Raw genomic sequence first — 25,456 nt, 5'->3', positions numbered from 1 at the left:
GGATGCGAACTTGACGGCGGCTGGGACGAGCGGGCGCTCGCTAGATGCGGCGTCCTCCTCGCGTAGCAGAAGCAGGGGAGGCCGTCAGCAGAAGCGGGGACTGGATGGCGAGGTAGGAGACAGCAGCTTGGCGCGGTTCCGAGGAAGGGCAATGCCAGAACGGGGCGGAGGGACTCGTTCCCGGCGGCGACGGAGCTGCGGGCAACCATGGCGGCTCCTGGAACACAGAGGGAGAGGCATGAGAACCGAGGGAGTGAACCAGAGAGAGGAGGGAAGGAGGAGAAGAAGAGGGGAAGGGGCGACGGGTTCCTGGAGGAGCTCGAGAATGAGGGCGGCGCTCAGGGTGGCTGGGTTCGCCGGCGGCGACGACGCCATGGAGAAAGGAGCATACGGGAGAAGCTCGCTCTCGGTCGGGGCAACAGGGATCTCTTGGTGGTTCCGATCGAAGGGGCTCGGGCTCGGGCGCTGGTTGGATGGCTGCATAGATCGAGGGAGGAGGCTGCGGGTGTGGGTTGGACGAAGGAAACTAGGCTGATTGGGGATGGATCCCGAGGGGAATTTGGTGGAGTGGCAGCGGCGGCGACGGGTGGATGGGACAAGGTCCCTAGGTTTTAGGGTTAGTCTATATATAACAAGTGAATTTTGGATAGGGGTATTTGGTCCCTCCCTCCGATCTTAATTGGATAGTCTAGAAATAAATAGATAGGGAGTCCAAATAAGAAAATGGAGATGTTTTATAGACATTTAGGGATGATCCGGATCCATCGGTAACGACAGACCGGTCGGGTTCGGGCAAGTTTCGGACGTGCACACGAGGGGGTCTGTGCACTTTACAGAGAGACTCCGGTTTAGGCAAGAGGGAAAAACGAAGAACAAGGTTCGTCTCGAAACGGTTAACAAAAGCAAGGGGGGCGCGGCAACTACAAGCGGATGCAAGTTTTAAGGAAACAATGCCGATGCAATGCGCCTGATGATATGAGTTGAGATGCATGCCATGAACAAAATGCAAAATGAAAGACAAAAACCCAACCACGAAGGAAATAACATAACACATCTCCGGAAAAGGCAAGAGTTGGAGTTACAAATATGGAAAGTTGTATCCGGGGCGTTACACCACATTACCAGCAGAAAAGAAAGCAATCAACTGCAAGTGGGTATACACCATGAAGCAGAATCCTAAGGGGAAGGTGGAACGGTATAAGGCCAGGTTGGTCACCAGAGGATATAGTCAAACTTATGGAATTGGCTATGATGAGACGTTTGCTCCAGTGGCAAAGATGAACACAGTAAGGATATTGGTCTCCTATGCTGCAAACTTTGGGTGGAAATTGCATCAATTAGACATCAATTAGATGTCAAGAATGCCTTCTTGCATGGTGAGTTAAAGGAAGAAGTGTACATGGAGATACCACCAGGTTTTGGTACGTCAAAGACCACGGGAAAGGTATGCAGGCTAAAGAAATCCTTGTATGGACTCAAGCAATCACCGAGGGCATGGTTTGATAGATTCAAACGTGTTGTCCGTGGTATGGGGTATGGTCAGTGTAACGGTGACCACACGATGTTCTACAGGCACTCCAATCGGAAGATCACCATTCTTGCTGTGTAGGTGGATGACATTATCATCACTGGAGATGATAAGCAGGAAATAGAGAGATTAAAGGGTTGCTAGAGCAAGGAGTTTGAGGTAAAGCCGTAAAGGATTGATGTGACCTAAAATACTTCCTTGGCATTGATGTGGCTCAGACAGAGAAGGGAATATCTTTGTGCCGATGGAAATACACCTTGGATCTCTTGAGTGACATGGGCATGATGGGATGTCGTGCTGCCCCTACTCCGATTGAACAAAATCATGAAGTGACAACACAATCAGGAGAGCTAGTGAATAAGAAAGATTATCAGAAACTGGTTGGGAGGTTATTGTACTCGTGTCATACCAGGCCTGACATTACGTACGCCGTGGGTGTGGTGAACGGATACATGCATGAACCAATGAGTGGGCACCTTGATATTGTGCAGAATTCTGAGATACTTGAAGGGAACTCCAGGTAAAGGGTTCTGGTTTACAAGTGGACATCTTAAGGTGGATGGCTATAGCGACTCTGATTAGGCTAGTTGTCAAGATGATAGAAGATCAACTTCTAGCTACTATGTGTTTGTGGGTGGAAATTTGGTGTCATGGAGAAGCAAGAAACAACCTGTTGTACCTAGATCAACAGCAGAAGCTGAGTATAGAGCATTATCTCAAGGGTTGTGTGAGGTGCTTTGGGTGAAGTACGTACTGAGCAAGTTGAAACTTCTAAGAAAGGGACCCTTGAAGGTGTGGTATGACAATCAGTCAGCTATAGCCATTGTCAATAATCCAGTTCAACATGATAGGACAAAACATGCGGAAATTGATCGCTTCTTCATTAAGGAGAAACTTGATGCTGGAATCATCAGTCTTACTCATGTCAGCTCTTGGCAGCAGTTTGCAGATTGCTTGACAAAGGGACTGGGAACAAAGGATTGTAACTTGGCATGTGACAAGATGGGGATGATAGATATCTACCACCCATCTTGAGGGGTGTTGAACCGGTATGGGATGTCTGGCCCATCTCACTTAAGCCCACAATGCCCAGCCCTTGTGATGACCTAGAAAGAGGAGCTCCCAGTCCTCCCTGGAGTGTAAGCCGCCACACACATAGGGTACTCACGCAGAGAACCAAAGAGGAACCTCGAGGAGTCTGTAGGTACCCTCTCCCCGATTCTACACGTCAAGACTAAGGAAGAAACTCAACCAGGTCACCCCGACACCAAGACTTTTTTTCTGAACCTACAATTGTCTGTTAAACAGAAACAAAAATAGTTCAACTAAGCCAAGAAATAACATGAGACCATTCTTAAAATCAGCACCAGGATCGATTGACCAAGAACCAAACCAAAGTAACCATCATGAATTGATGGTACCTGGGGTAACTTGTCCAAATGAAACTAAAATTCAACAACAGTGCTTCAGTTTTAAAGAAAACAGTGCATATTTAGTTCCAAGTGGACTCACCACACGTCGACTGAAAAATAGCTTATGCACCAAGATAGTGAGCTGATACATATTTATATTGTTCGTGGTAAATTGAAACTTTGTTTTTCAAGTCTACTTCAAGAGGGCTCGATGAACAGAATACTAATTGATCAAGATACCAAGGAAAAACTTCCTCGTGAGAAAAGCAATAACTGGAACTCTGAAGAAGCATCAGGACTGCAAAATGATGGATCCGTCCATCACATTTGCTGACTTACCACGTCATATCTTCAAATGGCTTGTAGAGATCACTAAGGGGCCACAGGTGCTGGCAGCGTGCCCCTAGCAATAGCACAAGCTGAAAATAAAACAAATAAGGCTTATAATCATAGTATTATATGTCAGTAATCAAACTTACATGGAGCAACATACTAAATCTAAAGGTTTGCAACATTGAGTATTTGTTCTGATATTCAGATTGGCCAAAGAAAGGTAAAACAGGACGGTAGATAAACAACCTCCTAGGTGTGTATCCAATGTCTCAACCACATATACCTGTAGATGTTTATCTTATGGCTAAATCCAAATGCAACATTACTTACCCCCCCCCCCCCCCCCCCCCCCCCGCGCGCAAAGAAAAAAAGGTTACTTGTCTAACATTTTGTAATTACTGCTGCCCTAACTGAAGTATTACTAGAGTGGCTATTTTTGAGGTATAACATAAAACATAGTGCATAACCATGTTGTAGATCAACAATCAAGCTTACATGTGCTGGAAGATCCACTGACAAGTTCGGAAAGTTTACATTGCATTTAGGGTGTAAATATACAGATGGTGGCACTAGACAAACAATCTACTAGGCATGCATTCGTTGTCACAATGGCATATATGCCTTCCGTGTGTCTCTAAATTAAAATCTAGGTTTACTTTTATAATATTTCGTTTAACTTTATGCACTAACAGAAGTATTACTAGACGCCTGACAGAATAGTCACACTCACACATCACAATTAACCAAACAAAGATGAGGATGTAGAAGTTGTACCAGCTGGAGTGTAGTAGCAGACGTAAGGAAAAAAAATCCTTGACCTTGCCCATCTCGCACACCTTCTTCGTCAGCAATGACTTGAGCTCAACAGTGAAGATGCCATGGTCATCTGAGCTCACAAAAACGGCATTGATGTCTTCGGCAAATCCAATCAAACGTGCTGGGCTCTTGAAAGGCATCAGCTTCCCGAGATGGATGTGGTTCATCTGCGCCCACTTGACATCTCCGTCAGGACCCGTCTCAGCTGACCACAGGTGGAGCACGTCACGACCAAAGGAGGCCAATCCAAGCCCACCGTTCTCCGCCCTCATCACAACTAGATCGGCAGTGCGCCTTGGCGCGAGGGTGCCGGACCTAACGATGTGGTCAAGCAAGTATAATCATGGTTTACCATACGTATTCAAATAGGACAACAAAATAAAAGAAGAAACATTCACTTCTAATAAAAGACATCAAGTCACGTGACCACGAAAGGTAACCACTTCCATTAAGTTCAGTACTAAGTGCACGAACATGAGAGAGCAATGTCCTAATCTGAAACAAAGTTTGCAACACATCCATATATAAGCAAGGCAACTATCCAACATAGGCTAAAGTTATACCAAAAACAACTTCACTACAAAGGTAACATCTCAAAAAGGATGTTAGTAAACACTTACTAGTGATTCAGTACTAAACATCAAGGTTCATCACACAACATTGGCAAATTTCATACCAAAGCATACTTGTTTAACAAATATACAAATATACTCAGAACAACCTGCTCGGAGTGTTAGTGCATTTCATAAAACAATGCTATGAACGGGGACATCCACGATACAACATACATGTTGGTCCTCAACTTTCACTTCGATCTATCTAAGTATACTGGAATTTCAAAGAGCGGTCTTAGGGCGTCGTGCCCTGTCCAGCACCATGGTCTAGTGCTCAGATCCAAACCATAGAGCAGGTTGCAGTGATACATGGTCCAGGTGATGTTGAGTAGAAAAACCACAATATATTACACATGAAAGAACATGCAATTCTTGTACATAAGTTAAACCCTAACAAAGCAATGCCCTAGATCATCTTCACACACCCATGAGACTCCAAGTTGTAGCCTTAAAGATAAGTGTAGACAAACCCTGTCAATAGTAATACATGGGCTGCAAAAGTAGAGAACATTTATTGTATACGAAGCCACACCATTCTGTCATAAAAGTAGGGAGATAGAGCCCTGAAACAAAGATGTGTACAGTTTCCTTTCAATAACAGATGAACTTTGCAATTAACACTCAAAAGGGGATGAAAGCAATGGGAAATTTTCTTCTAAGACTGCTGCAAATCATTATGAATGATGGGCATGTGTCCTGCACACACACATGACACTTATTTTATTATTACCATGCACTACTGCCTACTCCTCTATATATCATTAAGAATAGGTCAATAATCCCTTTGTATGGTTGACACTAAGATAAAGTCACATGTTCAAATTCTATTTAACCTAATAAGGCAGTAATTCAAACAGTCTGTGGAAGCCTTTCCAAAGAAGGCCCCTAAAAGATAATCAGCCAAACTATATGTACTGAATATAAGAACTTATTCCAGAGATATGTTAACAACATATTATGAAAGATTATACCTCCCCAAAGCAAATCAGGGACGACAGATCCATGAATGTCCATCCCCACTTCCTACAATTACACAAAATAAAATTATAAGGTGAGAACATCACTGAATTTTACTCTGAACCATAGGATGCACTTGACAAAGTGAAATATAAAGAAATGGAGTTACTATATGAACCATAGCATGCACTTGAAAAAGCAAAGAATGTGTAATGGAGTTAAACCTATATAATCATACAGTGGTATTTTCCTGAAAATTTAATCATAAAACGAGAGAAAAGGAAAATCAGTGGATAAAAAGGCAATCAGCATGTCGAATCACATCATTATATGAACATGCATAAAGGTCAAACAGGAAGTCTGAGGAAGCCTGAGATGATGGTACCATATACATATTGTATACAAATATACCTTCATCGCCGGTGTATATTGGATCGCCGCTTCGTGCCCCTTTCATGATGTTATTATATATCGGATGCTTAGTTGTTACTGCAGCCCTAGCATGAGTGAAAGCTCGTTAGTATTCTTACTTATACTCATACGACATTATATTTTTAACTGAACTAAGCATCCAACAGTGTGCGAACAACCATGGAGTCAATCAAAGTTACGTTAGAACTAAAACTACACATGTACCAAAAAATCCAACTATCCATGTGAAATCGGAGAGAAGTAACCAACTGTTTTTTGTTATCTTATATTTTTCATGACAAAGCCTGGGTGATTTTGTAATCAGTATAGTAACTGTAACCACGTGCATATCAATGAGCATGATATGTGTCATGCACCATTTTGACAAACAACATGACAGAAAAAAATTCCTTTACATCTACTGTTAACTTGATTCAGTTTCAAATGTAATGCTGGTTCATACAAGTAGAAGTACAGTTAATTAGTTGCATCATTACCATTCGCTTAAACAAAACAAACGAGTGTATTAGAGTTTGAGAATAGCCACGCACCGCCTCATCCCAACATAGGTAATATATGTTACATCTATTGTGAACTTGATTCGGTTTCAAAGGTAATGCTGGTCCATGCAAGTAGAAGTACAGTTAATTAGCTGCATCATCTCATAGTGTCTCAGAGACAAACCGCATTATATATGGCATGTAAGACGGGGAAAGATTAGGTAGTGGAAGATACGTATGTAAATAAATCAGAGGAGACCCTAACTTTAAATCCTAATTGAATGGCAACACACACGCCCACACAGACGTCTTTTCCATGAACAGAAAATGAAAAACAAAATCAGTTATATTACTAAAGAGTGGCAAAGGATAATCATCTACATTTAAGTCTTGCTTATTAGCCAGTTTATGAATCAGCCTCCTATAAGGCTATAAGTACCAATGAGGTAGGAAAATAACAATATCTAACTTTTTTATAAAACCAGAGAAGCAGTGGACCAGCGACTCGAGATGAAGAGGAGCAAACTGAGACTGCAGACATTTATTCAATATGAAATCAATGATACGCTGGATTTAAGGCCACCAAGGAAAACTCAAAATAAACATGAAACAAAGACACAAGGAACCACATATAAATGTCGACTCTGGGGCATGAAACAAACACACAAAATTGGCCAGTCGCATGAGAGGAAATACAAGGACATTTTTCTGTAACAGGCTAACAGCTCCTATTTGGCTCACCTAACTATGGCTGGATTCTTAACAGCAGCACACATTCTTTTTTGGCTTTATCAGTTCATAAGCAGACAAAACATTTTTGACCAAGGCAATGATGGTCTACAAACATTCACTTGGAATAATATCTGATACATGTTAGTAATTTTATTTATATACTGACACCTCGTTAGTATCCATGGTTTGTTAAACTGGCAGTTGCTAGACTAAAACCAAACCATATCATATTTTCTTGGTTTTTTAGGCAGGGTATTGTTCACTCTCTAAGCACCCTAAATAAATGGCATAGGTATATAACATTAACATAAGCTAGTTGACTGCTTGTGAGTTCTGATGCTACCTCCACTAACAAATGTGGTTTATTCAATTCTTGGATCATCTGAGTAAACATATCTGACACCAATATTAAAATATATATATACCCACATTCTATCCTCCTATGAGAATTTTATTCGCTGTTAATCTCGCATGATTATTTCAGTAAAATTTTGTGGCCACTACTACTCTACCTGGAACAGCTGGTGTGATATATGTAGATGGAGAGAGAGAGAGAGGGAGAAAGAGAGATCAATAGTTTCAGGATAAAATAAAATGCTGAAAAGTAATTGTCCTAAAATTACATCTCATTCCCAAGAATATACTATTTAAATTCAGAGGAAGTAAAATGTATTTTTGCCAAGAAAATAGGGGTATAAAATGTATGTGGTTCATCGCGCTTTGGGCGTGAGCTCGTCGGCCACCAGCTTATCATAAACGGAAACATAATTGGTTTTACGACATTTATCACTCTCTGGTAATTAACCAAAATGAAGCAATTACCTTCATGGTAGCGTTCAATTTAAAGCTTTCCTCCCTCTGCTCCCAGGTCTGACGTCCTCCAAACAGCGGCGGAGAATCTTCGTCCTGTTAATCAATCGTTATATATGACAACTTCTTTCAACAGAACATACAAGGGGTACCAAGGCTCTGCGACCTTCTACACAGGGATATAAACGTGACCAAAACTGAAACACGAGGTGCAGAAGCTCTTTGAAGGAAGTTGTACACATGCTTTCGACCAACCATTTCACCTCGAGGAACCAGATTCAGGGCATGCATGTATAAGCTGCAAACCTCCAACACATGTAACAGATATCTATATTTTCCAAAAGGCGCCTAAATCACCAAAAGATACTATCCTGAAACAATGTAAGAATTAATGAGGCAGGATCTTGTGCGAGATGGCGAAGGTCTTAAAAAGAAACAGATCGATCGGAAAATGAGGAAAATGAGGGTCAATAGTAAATGCATATACCTAGGACAAAGTGTTACTTCGTGCCCTTCTTGCCCAGGAATAGATATGGTTTAGACCTGCCAGATCGCGATTACGAAAAAAGAAACATCGCAATGCGCACAACAGTTCTGCAATTTCAGTAAGAGAGATGAGATTTCAGTAAGAGATGAGACGACAGGTAAAGGAATAATGAATACCTTTTTGCATGCATCGATCTTTTCATCACGCTGTGACAACTTTTCTTTCTCAGCGAGCTCGCCAGTCAAGTGCAGCGCTTCTTCAAGCTAAAGGAGCAAACAAGCAAAGACAGCAGGCACACATAGGCTGAAGAGTTTAGACAATTTAAAACATCCGGGATTTTTCAGATCATCACTGCCAATAATTTCTGAAAACAACCTAACAGGAAGGTGTGCACAAACCAACAAATGGATCACCTTGCTGTTTCTAAATATAAGGTCCCCGCTCTTAACATTCCCACCATGTAATGAATTCCATCAGGATGAGACCAATGCAGACTCGCCTCCAAACATAACAGAAGTTTTGATTAAAAGGACAGCCAAACAACTGGTCTGCAAACGGTGAACTATGCAACAAAAATAGAAACTTGAGAGTTCGAAGTAGCATCTGTATCGAGAGGAGTACAGTAAAACAAAAACAGAAGCGGTTCCAAAACCAGCAACTCAAAGCTTACAAAGTTTTGTATATGTGAAAAGATGATTGCTTTTTAAATACAAGCATGTCTTGCAATCAGCATGGATTTGATAAACCATTTTTGCATTCATACATTTTTCAATTTCAACAGAGGTAACTTAGTGAGACACGATCACCGGGAATAAATTCTAACCAAAGATCAAGCAGCCATATAAAATTTGAGTCTGGACAAAAGATAATACAATTTTCGAGCATATACCCCTTCTAGAGAAGGGGCAAAGACTACACAATATCTGGACATTAACCTTGTCTACCATGTGTAACTCATATAAATTTGCAGCATCCAGATATCTTTGATGTGTCCTTCAAGAATATTAAAGTTGAACTAGGCAAGAATCTTCCTTCCAAGTACTTCCACAAGGAAAATTTCAATAGCAATATTGAAATAGTTCCGGTGTAATATATTTGAAACCTTCAATCAATTTTTTTGCCAATATAACTGAAAGCTTACCAAGAAGAAAAATACCGAAAATCAGCTTAGGTTGTGCAGTCAAATTTACAGCCCAATGATGATTATTTTTGTAAGCAGCACAAAGAACTAAAAGGTACCACTTCCATGCAGCTAAGAATTTCAAATTACATGGCCAAAACATACATGGATTAAACTTCCTTAAAATAATGGTGATGCGAGCCTTCCTAATACTGTAATACTCACCATCTATAACCACATAAGCCAATTAGCACCATCGAGCGACCATTAGTAAGAAACTAAGAATGAAGGGAAATGAAAGTGGTTGAACATGAGGTGTTCTCCTAAAAATTCAAACTCTTAATAAAATAAATATTTACATGATAATACAGGTAAATTTAAAATGTGTACTCTGAAGTAGTCCTATTTTCTGTCATTTTTTATGCACAATAAGGTTCATGATATTTAAATAGTAATACTGGTAAACTTTGCAACATCCAAATCCCTCCACCTCTGGGCTTCATTTACTACAGAGAGAGTTAAGAGGAGGCTCAGTTTTAGACACAACGTCAGTATGAAAGTAGGCAGGAGCCTTAGTGAATAATAGATATGTTTGAAATAAATAGAACAAAGTAGCTTGCTTTACTAACCACAAGTTTTAAGAGTACAAATGTGAAATTCAACCGTTAGAAATTACAGCTCTCCATTCCTCATGCCATCATCATATCACACGCTCTCGCAATCAACCGGGGTAGCAAATAAATAGCAAGAATTAGCTCTCATGTATAAGGGAGAAGCTAGACATTGTAGGTTTATAGCTGTTCTATATGGCACAACCTTGAAATCCAGAGAAGGAAAATATGGCATATACACAACACATCTTTTCTGTTTATCCACTTCGCAACAACGATAATTATCCTGTTTAACTTCCTTTTCCATGATTTTATCATGCAACCATAATTAGTTATTTGCTTAGCAGGGTATATGCAAGAGAAAAAATATATGAAATTTGTAGAAAGAAGCAAAACCACCTTGCATTGAGTCTATCTAATCATCAGAGTCAGAATAGGTGATCACACGGTAGTTTACACGGTACATCACAAGAGTTGGTGGCATCATATATCATCGGGTACTTGCCAGAGTTAAAATAGGTGATCTGTGACGTCCATCACAGGTAATACAAAAGTACTGTAGGAGGATATATTCGAATTTTACCTTCATCGCCACTGATGCATAGCAGATCGCTCCTCGTCGATCCTTTTATAATGTGGTTGCTGCAAGTGCCCTAGGAAGAGCGAAACCATATTAATATTTGTTTTCATGCTTGTTTAGGAATAATTTATCTGTAATCAATCGTCAAAAATAATAATTGTCCGCAATAAATTTGAACAACATATATGGACTGTTATTCTGTGTTTGAAATAACAAATTCTATATGGCATAAAAGATCAGACTCAACTAATATTGTATTATAATCGAAAGTACACATGTATACTGCAATAAGTTTCTCTATGAGACTGGGGTAAAGCAATAAGCTGATTTTCATTATCTATTTTTCAGGAATATATGGTAATCAGTATAGCAGCTATAACCACATCTGTATTTCTGAACATGAACAAAAACATACATGTGTATTCATTTTCTTATATGCGGCGACAACAACAGTGTGGAAGCAAAGGCATCATGGATAAGAGAAAGCGGAAGGGAACCAGGAAGGGTAGGGGAGGGGTGAGAGGAGACTGGAGAGTGCATGCTGCGAGGACAAAGAAAACCTCCATACTCGACCGGATGGAAGCCGAGGGTGCTCTGAACGCCCATGTATTGTGCCTACTTGTCATGACATGTTCGTAGAAGTGCCACAGATCTTGGAAGAGAGCGAGAGAGAAAGGAATGGATGGGAGCTGATAACTTACCGAACACGGTCGAAGATTGATCAACGTCCACAGGACTCGTTCCTCGATCGATTAGAGGTTGCTGTGGCTGGGAGCAGCAGATCGAGGCGTGGCACCATGGAAAGGGGAAAACTGAGCACTCTCACTTTGTATCCTTGCCTGTTGCACTTCTCCCGTAAATGGGTAGAGCCCAGCTAATGTTTTGTGGGCCTGGTAAGAATAGTTTCGACAATTTTGACATTGACAAAGCTTACTGAATTTTGACTTCAGTAGTTACTGGTTTTCAATGTCAATCCGATCTCACTTTGTATCCTTGCCTGTTGCACTTCTCCCGTAAATGGGTAGAGCCCAGCTAAAGTTTTGTGGGCCTGGTAAGAATAGTTTCGACAATTTTGACATTGACAAAGCTTACTGAATTTTGACTTCAGTAGTTACTGGTTTTCATTGACAAATCAGACTTGACAGTAGTAAAGATCCAACTTTCAGAGAGCATATTTACCAAAAATTTCAGACTGGACTGTACTACTACTTCATCAGAGTCAATTAAAAGCCTAGAAGACAAATATATATATTCAAATTCACTCAGCCTTCAGGCATGGGATCCAACAGCAGCCGTTGTACTTCTATAATAAATCAAATTATCTCCTACAAATTTCAACGAAAGCGCATGGGACCTGGAAACATCAGAAAGGACTGGCACTGGCTAGTCAAAGATCAGCAAGTACACATGGATCCATATATCAAACCAATCCAATTCGTCGCTGCCAGTTCACTACCATCGATTGACTAATTTAAGATCAACCAGGAAGCAGCTTATTGCATCAGCCAATTGAATACATAGATCATCTATTACAAGGACATGTGGTGCCTTTTTCTGTTTGGCTGTGACCAATATCAAATTTTCCACTCGACAACGACACAATATCAAACAATGGTCCCATGTTCCAACTACAACCCTGAAAGCAACTTCTCTATACCCTAAGCTGTCTGAACCTACACCTATCCTTTCGTTATCAGCATTATGCTGTTGTTGCCTGGAAAACTTAATGATGCAGGAGTGTACAGAACAATATCAGGCAGCATCACTACCTGATTTATTAGCCACCCCGCTCCAAAGTGATGCACGTCAATTCATGAAAGATGTGATTTATGCTACCTAACTCCCTTGACTGCTCGGAAGTGCTAAATCATACTATGTTCTACAGCTGCAAAGCTTTCCCCATCAATGAAAATAATAAACAGGCCTCTTGATTTCTAATAAAAAAGCGCAACTGAGGTAGAACGTAGAACCAATGTTCCATGTACTCCTAGGTAGTAGATTTCTAATGGGGAAGATGAGGGCGATGAGCAACTGGAGGAGGGAGCCACGCTTGCACGAGTACCATTGACATGTAATGTGGTCTCTTCAACTATGTAGTAAGTCAGTAACTTGAGTTTGCCTGAATCAAAAAGTAATTTAATGAATCAAACAGAGGAAACTGAATATCCAAACCAGTTTCAGTCAATCAGTGGATGTACATATAGATTTGGGGGTAGAGAGGGCCAGGCGGGCAGCTCACCACGTGCTGGAGAGGAGGCAGGGGATGGCCGTCCATGCTCCTCTGGCCGCTCTCCATGGCTGCGGCCCACTCCTGGGAGAGAAGAAGCATACGCGGGGCAGGTGCATGGTGGTGGAGAAGCAGCCCGCGGTGGACCGGCCGCTGATGCGCCGCCGTGGTCACTGGGAGGAAGGAGCGGGCGAGCTGTGCGGGAGAGTGGGCCTGGAGGACAGGGAGGAGGCTCGGGGGAGCGTCGTGGAGCGGAGCAACGCGGCGGCGCGCGACCCAGAGCAGCATGGCCGGTGGCGGCACAGGAAAGTGGGCATGGGTTAGGGTTAGGAGGGAGAGAGAGAGAGATGAGGCAGGAGGAACAGGAGAGGGGGCGGCGCGAGCGCGGGCGGAGCAGACGGGCGCGGCATGGGTCGCCGGCCGGACGAAGGAGATGATGGCGGCGTGTACAGGGAGGCGGGGTTTGGAGGGAGAGTGAGGCGAGGCGGGAGGAACAGGAGGAGGTGGGCGGGGCGAGTGCGAGCGATGGCTAGGTCTTCTATCCACGGGAGCCACCCCTTTTTATACGTCTGTTCGTGAAATGACGAAAGTGCCCTCAAGTGGGCACCGAAATTACGCGTGGTGGCACGAATGAGACGGTAACTATTCATTCCAGCAGTAACTTTTTTTATCCGACGGACGAGGTCGTTCCAGGGGTCGATCCGACGGCCCAGATCCGATCAAGCCACCCGATCCAACGGCCAGGAAGCCCAAATCGCTGAGGAGCCGGAAGGAGAGCTTCTATTCTTATCTCTAGATGGTGCTGCTTCCAAGAAACTTGCCGGGAGGCGGCTTGATCACTGACAGGTCATGTGTACCCAGAACATCGTACCTCAGCAGGGCGCCATAGATGCAGAGGAAGTAGAGCGCGCCCCCAACAAGCACTGCGGGCTGATCCTCATGTAGGCTGTATCCCTTGCCATCGAGATAGATGCCGTCCGGTCCTCTCCTAACACCAGTCTCAGACGAGTAGAAGCAAGCATCCGCCTGCACCAAGTCTATGTACTCCACGCCCGCTGAGGCCATGAGGAACGTCCCATCGCTGCAGGCGCTGTGGTCGCAGCCAGGGCCCGCGGCGCAGAGCACCGCGTGCTCGCTGTAGCACTCGGGCAAATCGTCGGGGATCCGACGCTCGCGGCCAGTGATGGGATCCCAGACGACGAATTCTGAGGATCTGTAGTCGTAGAGGAGGGCGCGGCCGTGGCGGAAATCGAGCACGACGGAGGTGCGGTGGTCGGTGGCGGCGAGCGGACGGAACGCCGTGGTGGGGATGAAGCGAGCGAGGCTGCGATTTACCGGGTTGTGGAGGAAGCCGAGCACGAGGGGCGTCCCGTGGAGGTCGCGGTAGCGGCGGAAGAAGGCGGGCTCGGTGAGGGTGCGGAGCCAGGACTTGCAGACGACGGAGGCGCGCAGGAGGCCCGCGGGGTCGTCTGGCGGCAGGCGGAGGAGGACCTCGTCCACGGCGTCTGAGATCAGCTACGGTGGCGGCGCCATGGAGGGCGGATGCGAGGGTTTTGGGCGGGGATTGGTCGGGGGATTGGGCAATGGGGAGAGCCGAAAAACGAGTGAGGAAGAGGGAGGAGGACGAGTTGTCCCGTGCTGCTGCGCGCTGCCGGGTTCGAACGGGCCCCTTCTACGAGAACTGGAAGGCCCAAATAATGGAACATATCTTTTTATCTTCAAAGAAAATGGAACATTTTATTTCACAAATAAGAACATCCCGTGGACTTAGTATATCTCAAGGAAAAACATATGAAATATTTATATAGATGAAAAAAATATTAATAAAATACATTTTATTTGACAATCATGAATATTTCTTTGTGGACAGTGAGATTAATGTCAAGAAAAAGTTTCCAAAGGTAGAACATTTCTTTCAGTGAAAACAAGTAGAGTGAACCTTTTTATTTGGCACAGTGATGAAATATTTATATATATGATAAAGTTTCTACAGGTAGAACATTTCTTTCAATCAAAACAAGTACAGTGAATCTTTTTATTTTACAAGATGAACATTTTCCATTGATGTCGAAACATATTTTCAAATTATCTATTAAAAATCAAGAAAGCTAAATTACTGCCGACTGTAATTTTGCCAGTACCTCCTTGGTATCTTCCAGTGCCTCTAACCACCACGACTAGATTGAGGTTGTGACTACATTCAGATTTTGTAATTTTTGTACCTGTAAAAAACACGGTGTGATAATAAAGTGTCCTTTTTTCCCCTGTTTTTCACCGAATTTTCCTTCTTTTTCCTACTGTTTTTTCTTCATTTTAATAGTCAAATGGCTCGGCTGCTCTGTTAGTGTTTTTAGGTTGAGGCCTTTTTAACCCCAAATTTCTTGCGTTTAGTAGAAAGAACACTTACAAGAAAACACATGCATAATATTGGGTATAAAAGCTATCAGTTCATCATGATTTTTTGCTACATTTCACCATTGTATCATTCACATGGTACATACACTTTGTTGTACCCCCTTGAACACCACAATAATAATGAGGACAATTTCTCGATGAGCCAGTGAGGCGTACGAACACTATGATAACTTTTGACCCGGGAAAATTGTTGAAGTATACCCTGTAATTTCTGTGTAAGTAGCATTATAATATAGGAACTGCGGACCTGATAACTTACGTACAAATATCACGGTAACTTCGACTGCGACCCCCGGTGGAGGGGGGTGGTTGAAAACATATCCCTATAACTTGTGTCTGAAGAGCATGATAATTTACGCATCACACACCCGATAACTTATGTATTAACACAATGATAACTTTGGCAGGGGTGGGGGCTCTTGTAATACATCCTCGATAATTTCTGTGTGAATAGCATGGTGATTATGCACCGTAGACCTGATAACTTATGTGCAAGATGTCAGATAAATTTTGACTTATGAAAACAAAGTTGAAGAAACATGTTCCTGGTTATTTTTGTGCGAATTACATGGTAATTTATGCACCGCGGACCTGATAACTTACGTACAATCATGATGATAACTTCGACCCGATAACTCATGATTAAATAACATTATGATATATGCACAACTGACTTGATAACTTACTTAGTCTAGGTGTTATAACTTTTGACCCGAGGGGGGGAGGGCTTGTTGAAAAACACCCTTCGGTAACTTGTGTGTGAATAAGATAGTAATACACACACAAGAGGGCTGATAACTTAGTTAACCCAGGCTTGATAACTTTTGACTGAAAGAAGTTGTTGAAACATACCAACATGAGATCTAGTTTTGAAGGTCTCATCGCAACGAATTTTTTATGTGAAAAAGATTTTTGTATCGAAGCGACTGTTTGAGTTACAAAACATCTTTTTCTTTTTGAGTTTCGGTGAGATCCTCCCTGACATTAGCATTTTTCGTTCCCTAGGGCACACGAATGTGCTTGTGTGGAGAATGTAGAAGAAATCATTTTTTATGCCCTGGTAAGTTATGTGTAAACAACATGATAACTTACGCTCAACTGATGTGATAACTTGTGTTGCACATGCGTGGTAATTTTTTATCTGGAAAAAGTCGTTGGAACATGTTCCAACGTGGGATCTAGTTTCGAAGATCTTGTTGTGGCCGATCTTTTATGTGAAAACAATTTTTTGATCAAAGCGACGGTTTGAACTATAAAAGATTTTGAAAATTCGAAATAGGGAGAATTTAGAATGGCAACATAGTTTTGTGATCTAGTGCATATATGCATGTGCACGTGGAAAGAAAGTCGTGATAACTTACGTCGCACATGCCCGGTAACTTTTTATCTGAAAAAAGAAGTCATCGAAACATACCAACATGGGATCTAGTTTCAAAGTTCTCGTCGTGACGAATCTTTTATGTGAAAACAATTTTTTGATCGGAGCGACGGTTTGAGTTAGAAAACATTTTGAATTTTCAAATTTGATGGAATCTTGACTGATGTCAGCAATTCTGTCTTACATACATGCATGCATTTTTGAGGCATAAGTGTGCAGCGTTTCCTTCTTTCTTTCATCCAAGTAAGCCACATTTAAGAAAAGAAAGAAGGGCTTAGGGTGATTGTTTGATGGAATATAGGACTCGTACGGATCTCTTGCTACTGACCGCACGGTAGGACGTTAGTCACGTCCATTAGAAATTGGTGGGACAGTTGATTGCCAAGGATTCAAAGAAGGCGAGTAGACGTCGAAGTGGTAGACTCATCTTCACCATATAGAACATCTAGAAGGAGAAGAACGGGCCTGTTTTTACGTTCCGTTCTATGAGGTGGCGACGTTGGATTATGAGGTCATCAAACAACGATGGCGTTTTTGGGAGCCATGCCCACGGAGGACATTGAACACCTCTGCATTTTTAGTTGTTAGGGTTTTGTCATGTTACTCTTTTCCCTTCAAGTTAGGGTTTTCTCTTTTCCTCTAGTGACTGCGACGCCTAAGGCACTCATCCTCTCAAAACTTCGTCGGCGAGCCTGTGGATCCATCTCCTGCTTGCCTGCTGCTCAGGGGGTCGTCGGCAGGGATGGGGATCCCGGAGCCTCAGCCCTTGCTAATAGTCTAGGTTAGGTTTTTCTCATAGGAACGACGCTCAGGCGGATGATGGCACTTCATCTATGAGTTTGACTTCCGGGTTTCGATCCTCTTTGAGATCTTATGGAGCTCTAGCGTAGAGTGTCCTTCAAATGATGCATTATTAATTGTGCCCCCATAGGCAGAGCAAGGAGCGTCCGTATAATATTTTGTGTGTGTATGTGTACTTGAGGTGTATGTACGTCTGCTATGTCATGCACGGCGATAGACGGCACCACTGCATGCTAATTGTTCATAGTCAATCATATGCTTCCAAAGCTGAAATTTTAACGAGACGTATACCTGCCGGCACATCTGATGCCCTTCGTTTGACATCAAGATTGGTGCGTCGACTTGGAGTATAAAGATACTAAACATTTTACTGCATACTAGCAGAACACCCGTGTGTTTGCTATGGAATATCTGTCATATTATATCCAACACGCGGGCTCAATACAGAAACCCCACCCCACGACGCACCCTTATCTTTTTAAGTAGGATCCTCCCTTTCCCGTTCGGTTTCCCGCCGTAGCGGGATATTTCTTGCTGGAGCGTCCTCCTCTATGTTTTCTGAGAAAGAATAAGATATCATTATTCTCTTTAATAAAGTTTTGTCTCGTATGGAATACTATATGATTTCACCGTTTGGTTCATCAGAAACAATCTGGGACGGAAGGATTCGAACCTCCGAGTAACGGGACCAAAACCCGCTGCCTTACCACTTGGCCACGCCCCATTTCGGGTTTTATGCGACACTAATAAACACTAGTATGTTTATTTGTTATTCATCAATACCATTTCAATTACATAAAAAAGGAGGGATATTCTCTTGCTAGTATTCTACACATGCGGATAATATAGAATCAAAAAAATGCATTGATCATTACATGGAATTCTATTAAGATATTATATGAAAGTCGAATTTATTCCACTCTCATTTGAGAGTGCGAATACAAGGAGGTATTTTGTGTTTGGGAAAGTCCTAAGAAAAAAGATTTTGAATCTGCCTTTTCCTTCTTTCCCTTAAAAAAATTTGTTTGATTTACCAGTTCCGGGTATTGGATTTTTTTTGGAATAGAAAGAATGAAACTAGTACCAGCTTATCGCCAACCGTGCTTTCTACCAACTCCGCCAACCCCAGACGGGAATATTGATTGCGATTTAGCCGCACCTGAGCCCGCAACTGCTGCCTCTACTCCGCCTACTTCTTGTGCCGACTTCGCCAGCCTCGCGGGGTACCGATTTCCTCCTGCTTTGTGTGCGTGCCATTGACTCCTTTAATGGGTCGAAACCTACTTAGTTCTCATTTTTATTTCGTCTATACAAGAAAAGAAGGATTTGTGATTAGCAAGACAGAGAATTGAATAAGTAAAAAGAAAGTCGTGTGTACCCTTTACCGAAAAGCAAATATGACAGATAGGGTACGACATATTGCTTATTCCTGATTGATCTAGTTGACGACAGTTGCCTTGTTGGACCGATTGTGGATTGGAATAGAAGTTTCTTATATACAGATATTCGTGTTTACTGATTTCGCATACTGGGAATGGAACTTGATGTAACCCATTGGAAACTCTGTTTGAGACTCATTATCTGTTATATACGACAGGCTAATTAAGTCCTTCAATTTCAGAAAGGAGTCTTTCCTTACTTCCTTACACAAAACTGTTATGTTGTTATGCTGCTCTTGCAATCAAAACTTAGAATAGAAGAAAAAGAGTCAGATGACACCCACCTTATTTTCGCCATGAATTTCGATAGGGATGAAAATTTTCATATTTGCAATGGGCGTGTCCCTTGAGGCGGGACTGTGCGCACTAATCATGTTGCCGTATTTATTATTGTCTCTATATGACTACTATGCATATAGCTTTGTACAAAAATGGATCATGTTTTTCTCAGTCATATGGCAATCGACCTATGCTTCACAAATCAAATGCTTTGAAACTTGAGGATACGAATTTCAAAGGGAAGTTTTGACGCATTTACAGATGGAGTATCCGTTGAACTACAATTTACATAGTAGTGACTAAGTATTTGTTGAACTACAATTTACGTAGTACTCATAGTTATTTAATTAGGCTTACCATAGTATCCACTCAGCACCCAACTTGAATGACCATGAAAACACATTACTAATCATATTTGAATCCCAGCACTCAAAAAAACAATGCCATCTTATGGAAGGCAAATAAATTAAGTTCTAATACATTTGTATTGGCAATAGAAAAAGGCAAAGTAACACACTCGAATTACATATTAAAGATGGAAAGAGAGAATGTGTATCTCACTGATCCAAATGAAACATGCTAGTGCTACAATATCATACGCACAAAAAATGGGAAAGCGGCAGAATAGGTCGGTGCATTCAAACTATATGCATCAATTCTATTACACGCGGCCCCGTCTATCATAATATCAAGTCACGTCACCAGGCAAATGTGTATTATTGCTTCTTATCAGTAAGACAACAAGACCAGCAACTTTGAGTTTGTAAAAAGGAAAAGTATTACTATATGTTAGATAGCTAGACATCTTGCCAAATCATCAACATGCTGCTGAGGGCAAATGATTACTAAATTCAGAGCTACAAAAAAAATTAGCGTCAACAAGACTTTTGCTGAAAGAGAGATGTTCTAAATTGCATCAGAACTTGAAGGCAAAACATTACTAATTAGTTCAACAACAAATATCAAGCAGCAGATGACATATTAGATATATAATTTATCTATTCATCAACTACTTAGCAAATTAGCGTGATCCTAGAGTAGACGAGCAGCATTATTATAGAGTAGGGCATTTTATATTTAAGCCTGGATCTACAAAGTAATTATGGAGGATGATCACAATGTGTCAACTGAAGTCATAGTAGGATACAGCCAGTCAATATGTTAAAAACAACAGTGGCATAGACTAAAGCATTGATAATCAAGACATCTCCATGTGCTCAAAGAATTGAGATCTAGAGGGAGATGGCCGTTAGAGACAGTGGGGGAAGAAGGACAGGAAGATTGCCTATGACGCACGAAACTCCTGATAGGCAAGCGGTCGTGATGGCATGCTACAGGAGTGTTCCCAACTCCTACAAAATAGAAAAACAGAGTGCTTTAGTAGATGAAACATTCAATTTGAGTTCAAAATTGTTACATAGACTCATGCAAGTTCCCTACTCTAGTTAACATGTAAAATCTAAAAGCCAAACTCTTTGATTGAGAACGTACATGTGCCTCCAGTATTAGTAATATGAGTGAACAGTGATATTATATACAGAAGGTACTCGCATATTTTTATTTTCATAAAGAAACATAATGAAAACCAGAGAGTGCCTGCTAAAACAAGGGCAAATATACACTATAAAAGGTCTTCCTTGCATGAGTTACTAACACTACACCATCACAACAGTGATGTCAGACATGAAGTCATGTCTTATTTTGTATAATCACCCAATAGTTCTATTGCAATGTCTGGGATTCAAACTCTCTGGGTACATAGAAGACTAGTCAACAATAAATAGTGACACTAGTAGAAAAAGAGGCAAATCTGAGACACATTAGTGCCGGTTCTATTTTGAGCCGGCACTAATGTATCCATTTGTGCCGGTTCCAATGGCTAGCCAGCCGCTCTCATTAGTACCGGTTCGTGGCGAACCTTTAGCACCGGTTCGTGCCACAAACCGGTACTAAAGAGAGTGGTGGCAGGATGTTGTCAGTCTGGGGCCCGTCCAGCACCTTTAGTACCGGTTCGTGGCACGAACCGGTACTGAAGGTCGACGTACATAAACCCTTCGTCCACCCAAGCCACTCTGTTCTTCCCCTTTCCCCTCACTTCCTCTGTTCTTCCCCTCTCTTCCTCGAGCTCCTCACAAATTTTGCCCAAAATTTGTCAAGATTTGAAGGCCCACATCCATTCAAATGATCACAAAGGTTAGCAACTTTGTCCTTTCAACTCTCATTGCTAGATTAGCTCTTGCAATGCTTTGTATAGTGATTAATTTGGGAGGAATTATATTTGCTAGTATTTGATTTATATGCAATTTGAGGTCAAAAATAACACTTAGTTTGCATATGTAGGTGTGGTTTACTTAGTGCCTTCTAAATCTCCGTCGTAACCACCGTCGATCGCCCGCACCGTCCCGTCGCCGGCACCACCTTGTGGTGAGGCTCTTGTTCATGAATGTTTTACATTACCAAATTGATGTTTGTGTGATTTGGATATATAGTTACTCGTATAATTGTCTTACCCGTACGTTGTTTGTTATACATAGTGCCATGGTTTTGATATCCATCCCCGTCGGCCCTCGTCCTTGTTATTATTCGGATGTGGTATATTCTCTTTTAAAACTAGTTGTTGCATTTTGTGTTTATGACAAATTATGCCCATCAAGTTGACATAGATATTTTTATCTAGGAGGTATGTGAACCGGAAATTCCAACCGACCCTATTGTCGAGAGGTTAAATTTAGTTGAAAGAGAAAACAAGTATTTGAAAGAAAAATTGAAAAGAATTGAGGGGGAGAAGATGGAATTGGAGTTGCATGTTGCCGATGTCGTCGATGATCACAAGATCAAGATGGAGAAAATGCGGTTGATGATTAGAAAGATTAGAAAATATGCCATTGATAGTGTGGCTTGGTATCATTATGCTGTTGGATCAATTGTTACCTTAGTTGCGATCTTGATCGCATTTGTTGTTGCATTTAAATTCTTTAACTAGAGAGTTATTTGTACATTGCATTTAATTAAGTGTTTATATGAACTTTATGTATGAACTTGTATTAATTTGGTCTATTCGGTGTTGTGTATAATGAAGATATGAGCCGACAATGGATGTATGATGACCGATGATCTCCCGGGTTTATTAATGGCGCGCATACTTTTCTGCTTGCCGCTGAGGCAAATAAGCGGGCGAATGGTTTTATGCCTTGTCCATGTGCTGGCTGTAAGAATGGTCACAATTACTCTAGGTCAAGAACCATTCACGTCCACCTATTTGAGTCCGGTTTCATGCCCCACTATAATGTTTGGACCAAGCACGGAGAAAGAGGGGTTATGATGGAAGACAATGAAGAAGAAGAGCACGACTACATCTATCCTGGCCATGGGTTCCCTGAATACGATGATACAACAATGGAGGAAGAAGCTGAGCCGGCAATGCGGGAACAAGCTTAAGAAGAGGCATCAGATGAGTCCGCTGATGATCTAGGTCGGGCCATTGCCGATGCAAAGAGAAACTGCGCAAGTGATTTGGAGAGAAAGAAGTTGCAGCGCATGTTAGAGGATCACAAGAAATTGTTGTACCCGAATTGCGAAGCTGACAAAAAAAAGTTGGGCACCACACTGGAATTGTTGCAATGGAAGGCAGAGAATGGTGTATCTGACAAGGGATTTGGAAAGTTGCTGGTAATGATAAAGAATATGCTTCCAAAGGACAACGAATTGCCCGAGAGTACGTATGAAGCAAAGAAGGCTGTCTATCCTCTAGTGTTAGAGGTGCAGAAGATACATGCATGCCCTAATGACTGCATCCTCTACCATGGTGCGTACGAGGATTTGAATGCTTGCCCGGTATGTGGTGCATTGCGTTATAATTAAGATCAGTCGCGATGACCCTAGTGATGTCGAGGGCGAGCGCCCCAGGAAGAAGATTCCTGCCAAGGTGATGTGGTATGCTCCTATAATACCATGGTTGAAACGTTTGTTCCAAAATAAAGAGCATGCAAAGGTGATGCGGTGGCACATAGAAGACCGTAAGAAAGATGGAAAGTTGAGAGTACCCGCTGATGGTTCGCAGTGGAGAAAAATCGAGAGAAAGTATAGGGAGGTGTATGCAGGTGACCCAAGGGACGTATGGTTTGGTCTAAGCGCAGATGGCATTAATCCTTTTGGGGAGCAGAGCAGCAACCATAGCTCGTGGCATGTGACTCTATGTTTGTATAACCTTCCTCCTTGGTTGTGCATGAAGCGGAAGTTCATTATGATGCCAGTGCTCATCCAAGGCCCTAAGCAACCTGGCAACGACATTGATGTGTACCTAAGGCCATTAGTTGAAGGACTATTACAGCTGTGGAATGGAACAGGCGTACGTGCGTGGGATGAGCACGGACAGGAAGAATTTGACCTAAAGGCGTTGCTGTTCGTGACCATCAATGATTGGCCTGCTCTCAGTAACCTTTCATGACAGACAAACAAGGGATACCGCGGATGCACGCACTGTTTGGATGATACTGACAGTATATATTTGGAGAGTTGTAGGAAGAATGTGTACCTGGGACATTGTCGATTTCTTCCGAGCAGGCATCCCGTAAGAAAGAAAGGCAAGCATTTCAAAGGAGAGGCGGATCACCGGACGAAGCCTCGCCACCGTACTGGTGCTGATGTACATGATATGGTCAAGGATTTGAAGGTACTCTTTGGAAAGGGTCCTGGTGGACAACCTGTTCCGAAGGACGCTGACGAACGCACGCCCATGTGAAAGAAGAAATCTATATTTTGGGACCTGTCCTATTGGAAAGACCTAGAGGTCCGCTCCGCAATCGACGTGATGCACGTGACGAAGAATCTTTGCATGACCCTGCTTGGCTTCTTGGGCGTGTATGGGAAGACAAAAGATACACCAGAGGCACGGGAGGACCAGCAACGTATGCACGGAAAAGACGGCATACATCAGGGTCAGGCCAGCTACGTTCTTACCAAAGAAGAGAAAGAAATCTTCTTTGAATGCCTGCTCAGCATGAAGGTACCGTCTGGCTTCTCGTCGAATATATATAAAGGGAATAATAAATATGGCAGAGAAAAAGTTTCAGAACCTAAAGTCTCATGACTGCCACATGATTATGACGCAACTGCTTCCAGTTGCATTGAGGGGGCTTCTACCGGAAAACGTTCGGTTAGCCATTGTGAAGCTATGTGCATTCCTCAATGCCATCTCTCAGAAGGTAATCGATCCAGAAATCATACCAAGGTTACAGAATGATTTGGTGCAATGTCTTGTCAGTTTTGAGTTGGTGTTCCCACCATCCTTCTTCAACATCATGACGCACGTCCTAGTTCACCTTTGCGAAGAGATTAACGTTTTGGGTCCTGTATTTCTACACAATATGTTCCCCTTTGAGAGGTTCATGGGAGTCTTGAAGAAATATGTTCATAACCGTGCTAGGCCAGAAGGAAGCATCGCGAAGGGCCATGAAAATGAGGAGGTCATTGAGTTTCATATTGACTTTATTCTTGACCTTAAGCCGATTGGTGTTCCCGAATCGCGGCATAAGGGCAGACTAGATGGAAAAGGCACGCTAGGAGGGGATCAAATAATATGTACGGACGGGCATTCTCTCACTGAAACACACTACACAGTTCTATAGAATTCCGCCTTGGTGGCTCCGTATATGGAGGAACACTAGAATTTTCTACACTCCAAACACCCGGAGAAGTCTGACGACTGGATTACACGTGAACAAATGAGGACTTTCGCCGGTTGGTTGCAGAAACGTGCCATGCACGATGGCGATATTGAAGATGACCTATACTCACTGTCCCAGTTGCCATCTTCGAATATAATGACTTTCAAAGGGTACCAGATAAATGGGAATACATTTTACACGATCGCCCAAGATAAGAAGAGCACCAACCAAAACAGTGGTGTCCTCTTTGATGCAACAACCAACACGGGAAAGGAAACATATTGTGGTTACATAGAGGACATATGGGAACTTAACTATGCAGGTGGTTTGAAGGTCCCTT

General features: G+C 42.3%; 1 long non-coding RNA gene across 19 annotated transcripts; it reads right to left on the bottom strand.

Annotated features, from left to right (window-relative positions):
* Nucleotides 1-3,047: 3,047 nt before the first annotated feature.
* Nucleotides 3,048-13,663, bottom strand: LOC123135756 (uncharacterized). Of its 19 annotated transcripts, none has more exons than XR_006466172.1 (11): nt 13,151-13,663; nt 11,613-13,030; nt 9,014-10,984; nt 8,777-8,863; nt 8,601-8,707; nt 8,280-8,484; nt 8,126-8,209; nt 6,072-6,157; nt 5,675-5,726; nt 4,048-4,404; nt 3,048-3,359 (listed from the first exon to the last, which is right to left on the bottom strand). It is a non-coding gene; the product is annotated as an uncharacterized lncRNA (long non-coding RNA). The 19 variants fall into 19 exon arrangements; XR_006466173.1 differs by having other exon boundaries at nt 6,072-6,149; XR_006466177.1 differs by having other exon boundaries at nt 8,369-8,484.
* Between the last annotated feature and the right edge of the window lie 11,793 nt (nt 13,664-25,456).

Source organism: Triticum aestivum, chromosome 6B (assembly GCF_018294505.1).
Source record: "Triticum aestivum cultivar Chinese Spring chromosome 6B, IWGSC CS RefSeq v2.1, whole genome shotgun sequence".
In the NCBI taxonomy this organism is placed as follows: domain Eukaryota; kingdom Viridiplantae; phylum Streptophyta; class Magnoliopsida; order Poales; family Poaceae; genus Triticum; species Triticum aestivum.
Note: the sequence above shows the minus strand (reverse complement) of the source record. Positions and strands in the feature narration are given on the sequence as shown.